This window comes from Oryctolagus cuniculus, chromosome 2 (genome assembly GCF_964237555.1).
Source record: "Oryctolagus cuniculus chromosome 2, mOryCun1.1, whole genome shotgun sequence".
NCBI classification, from domain to species: domain Eukaryota; kingdom Metazoa; phylum Chordata; class Mammalia; order Lagomorpha; family Leporidae; genus Oryctolagus; species Oryctolagus cuniculus.
Window position 1 is genome coordinate 78,403,167 of NC_091433.1, and position 4,806 is coordinate 78,407,972.

The 4,806-nt window shown below is 49.3% G+C and overlaps 1 long non-coding RNA gene across 1 annotated transcript; it reads left to right on the top strand.

Annotated features, from left to right (window-relative positions):
* The first annotated feature begins 395 nt into the window (after nt 1-395).
* On the top strand, nt 396-2,921 carry LOC138848497 (uncharacterized). Its single transcript, XR_011386334.1, has 3 exons — nt 396-1,953; nt 2,324-2,480; nt 2,658-2,921. It is a non-coding gene; the product is annotated as an uncharacterized lncRNA (long non-coding RNA).
* The last annotated feature ends 1,885 nt before the right edge of the window (nt 2,922-4,806 follow it).

Genomic DNA, 4,806 nt, shown 5'->3' on the forward strand with positions numbered 1-4,806 from the left:
AAGTGGATGTGAACTAAATGAAGAGGGAAGCAGTCATCAAAATGAGAGTAAAGTATGACATGAGATAAGGAGCAAGATCTCAGACCCTGTTCTGTTTTCCAGGGGCTTAACCTAACAGTCTCAACCATTTCACTTGAAGCACTGGAACAGCACAGCTCAGCCTTTTGACCGGAGAGTGTGAGAGAGCGAGCCCTTGATTTCCACATTCGCTGGGAACGAGGAAAGTGTCCAGTGCTTAGCAAAGAACCTGATTTTCTTAACAGTGTCAACAGTGCACCCTCCGAATGAGGATGTGGGCTAGTAAAAGCAAAACAGCATTTGATACATTTAACAACATTATCTACAGGGATACAAAAGATCAACGAGATGACGGAATGGAATGTTAAGACTCCCAGGGGGAAAAAAAACAGAGCCCTCAGTTCTGGGTCAGGTTCTAATAAATGGTGCTCAGATCCGCCACACAGGGGCCGGTGGCGAGGGGTGCACATGGCGGGCTTCTCTTTCCCCTTCTGCAGACAAGAGGGAAAGACGTCCTCTCTCATCGCACAAGCGCAAGCCATCTCCACACACCCACCTGCACCCGGAGGCTGGTGACGCGTTCGCCGAGCATGGGATTCCGCGGGGGAAGACCCGTCTGAAATGGATCTGCAGAATGAGGTCGCAAAGGCCAAAAGTCAATGTCATGTGAGTCCTTCTGGCAGCCTGCCAGGAAGTCCTCCCGCCTCCTCCCATTTCCCAGGCTGGGCTCACCCTTGGGCGTTTCTGGACCTTGGCTCCCTCTTCCTGTGCCTGGAATGTCCTCTCCCCACCTTCTGTGGCTCACACAGTCTTGCTAAGCCTTTACAGCCCAGTGCTGCGTGGCTGCCGTGGCCTCCGCCTGGGCCGCGGGTCCAGAAACAGCACTCCGCACACGTTTTTATTGAGCTGCTTATCTGCTGAATCATGACTGTTGCGGATGGTCTATTTCCCTCCGCACTGAGCCGGTTTCCTCTTTTCTGTCTCCGGCACCGTGAATGCTTGGTGAAAGGAGCATTTAGGAATGCATAAATGGAAATTAAACTTCTGGACACAAGCCCACCCTGGTCACCCTCACGTCACCTCTCTAGTCCTAGTTTCAATGTCCCTCTCTTATAAGGAAATGCCATTAATGATTTCTAAAATCATTACCATTCTAGGGGACTCTAAAGCAGTTTTCTCCTTTGGTGAGTTTAATGGCTTTGTTTTTATGTATTTGAAAGGCAAGGAGAGAGAGGCAGAGAGACCAAGATCTTCCATCCACTGGCTTACTCTCCAGATGCTCAGCACCCAGGGCTGACCCAGACCAAAGCCAGGAGCATGGCATTCAGTCTGGGGCACCCATGAGGTGGTAGGGACCCAAGTACATGAGCCGTCACTGATGCCTGCCAGAGTGCATGTTAGCAGGTCGCTGGATAGCAAATGGAGCCAGGAGTAGAAGCCAGGCGTCACTGTGTGATATGCGTTCGTCCCATGTGGCTTCTTGACTGCTGTGCCATGTGCCAGTTTTCTTCTGGATCGGCTAATCATCACTGCTGACTAACTATGTGAAGAATTCATGATTGACTGTACAAAGGCACTTCAAAAAGTTCACGGAAAATGGATTTAAAGATAAGTTTATTTTGGTGCCAACATTTGTTTGAAACCCACGCATAACTTTTTCATAATACACATTTCATAGGGATTTTTTGAGCACCCCTACCCGAGGGGTTCCCCTCCTCGTCTTGTCTGAGCTCCTTTGGCTGAGGCGACGGAAGATGCCAGGTGGACTCTCCTGTCGGGGGCCTCGGGGCCGGCCATCAGCTGGTGACTTGTCCAACTTTCTGCTAACGTCATCCATGTGACGTCCCACTGGCCAAAACAAGTCACCAGGAACTTTTGGGCACTTCTCATCTGCCACCACTGCATGGACATCTTCACTTTGTTGCTGCTGCTTTTGTGAGTGGGACTTTTTTCCCTTTGTCCTCTTGCTGCCAGTGTTTCTACCCTTAAATTTAGGTCCGGTCTGATTTCGTGGGTTAGTCCCTCCAGGTCAATGTTGAGGAATAGTTCTGGACTTCGTTGGTTGACACTGCTGCTTCCTCACCTTGTGCAATGCTGCCCGCTGGTGCCCCGCTGGGGGAAAGCTCCATCTACTTTATTTCACTAGGATTTGTGGTGTTGTTTACTTCTTTTAATGAGTAATTCACAGCGAATGTGAACAAATAAGACTCTTTGGGTACATGATTTATTTTCCTTTGATTTATTAATATAACGGGCTCATTATATTTCTCCTATGATGCTTCTGTCCCCCACCTGCCACCTTCAGCTGCCCACAGGTGCCTCATGCCTGGAGACCGACAGTGAACCCCTGCTGTCTCGCCTCACTTGTGCCCCATGCCACGGTCGAGATCCACGCTGTCTGACACAACGCCACCACTTACAGGAAGCTGTGTGCCACTCTGAAAGGGGGAGTCCCAAGTGAGGTGCACCATGAGTATAAAATACACACTGGTTTTCAGAAGCTTAGACCACGAAAGTATAACATCTCATTAATAATGTTTATATTGAGTACCTGTTGAAATGATAGCACTTAGGATACAATGGGCTCAATAAAATACAACATTGAAATTACTTTGTGTGTTTCTTTAAATCTTTTTTAGGTGGCAGCATTGTGGTATAGTGTGTGGGGCATCGCATATGGGATGCCAGTTCAAGTCCTGGCTGTTTCACATCTAACCCAGCTCCCTGCTGATGGCCTGGAAAAGCAGCGGAGGATGACCCAAGTACTTGGGCCCCTGCCGCCCACATGGGAGACCCATATGAAGTTCCTGGCTCCTGGTTTTGGCCTAGCCCACCCCTGACCATTGTGGCCATCTGGGAGGAGTGAGCCACCAGGTGGAAGATCTCTCTCTCTCTCTCTCCCTCTCTCTGTAAGTCTGACTTTCAAATAAATAAATCTTTTTAAAAAACCTTTTTAATGTGGCCACTAAGAAATTCTAAGTTACATTTACACACACTGTAGGACAGCGCTGATCCAGACGAATGCTTCTCTTTGGTGGTGGATATTCCTAAGCTACTTTGATATTCCCGAATTCAAAGACAGATGAACGTACTTGTGAGATACGATAGTGACAACGGCCCTCACCCCTCGCTCACTCTGGAACTGGCCATGAGAGTGACAAATGGAAGCAGAGGATTGAAAAGCGCTTGGTCATCTGTTTTGACCTCCCTCACTGCTGGAGCCCCCAAGCTCCCAGCAAAGCAGCCAGGCCAGTCCCCTGGAGGAGGAGGGGGTGAAGGAAGGAGTGACCAGCAACCCGGCAGCAGTCTCACCCCGCCAAGTCACAGCCCAGAAAAAACAATAAAACACCCTTGTTCTAAGTCAGAAAGCATCAATATAATGTTCACGCAGCAAAGGCCACTGATTTTATATCTTTTTAAGAGAAACTGTGAGATAGACATACACATATATGTATATTTATAGTGAGGATTGGTCCTATTCCATTTAAGTAGTAAAACCTGTTGCCAAATTCTGTAATGTCTTGCAATTGGATCTTTTTTGTTAAGATTTATTTATTTATTTATTTGAAAGTCAGGGTTACACAGAGAGAGAAAGAGAGGCAGAGAGAGAGAGAGAGAGAGAGAGAGGTCTTCCGTCCGCTAGGTCACTCCCCAGATAGCTGCAACAGCCAGAGCTGTGCTGATCCGAAATCAGGAGCCAGTAGTTTCCCCCGGGTCTCCCACACAGGTGCAGGGGCCCAAGCACTTGGGCCATCTTTTACTGCTTTCCCAGGCCATAGCTGAGAGCTGGATCAGAAGTGGAGCAGCCAGGACTCGAACCAGCGCCCATGTGGGATGCCAGCACTGCAGGAGGCAGCTTTACCCTCTAAGCCCCAGCGCTGGCCCAAACAATTGAATATTAAACTAGTCAAATCTGTCACCCGTGTGCCATTTCTCACCAATGTCCTCTCCCTTGCTCTCCTTTGCCTTATCCCGCAGTTTAGAATTCATGTGCGCTCTCCTCTCTTTTTAAAGACAAGCGCTCTTTCCTGCCTAAGGCCAGCTTTGCCTGTACAATCAGTAACTTTTCACAGGTGGTGCGGCTAAAGACTGGCATAGCCGGGACTCCTGTGTTCAGGTCACAACTCCTGTCTGGGGTCTTGCAGCTGACACTTCTCCAGCCAGTCTCTCCTGACGGCATCAGCAGGTGTCCTCCAGGCAAAAGCAGGACAGCACATCTTTCAATTAAATTGACCATGTAGAGCAGTCAGCAGCCAAGTGTCACATCAGAACAGAATTGCTCGTGATTTGTCCTCGAATAAAATTGTCCAAGAGATTCCAAATGTTGGCCGGCGTCGAGGCTCTCTTGGCTAATCCTTTGCCTGCGGCACCGGCACCCCGGGTTCTAGTCCCGGTTGGGGCACCGGATTCTGTCCTGGTTGCTCCTCTTCCAGTCCAGCTCTCTGCTGTGGCGCGGGAGGGCAGTGGAGGATGGCCCAGGTGCTTGGGCCCTGCATCTGCATGGGAGACCAGGAAGAAGCACCTGGTTCCTGGCTTCAGATCAGCGCAGCGCCAGCCGTAGCAGCCATTTGGGGGGTGAACCAACAGAAAGAAGACATTTCTTTCTCTCTCTCTCTCTCTCTCTCACTGTCTAACTCTGCCTGTCAAAAGAGAGAGAGAGAGAAAGAGAGAGAGAGAGAGAGAGAGAGAGAGAGAGATTCCAAACGTTTAAACCACAAAGAACATGTGGAGGCTGAGAACAGTGTCAGGAGTCTAGAGATTCCGATCCCAATTATGTACACTTTCTTT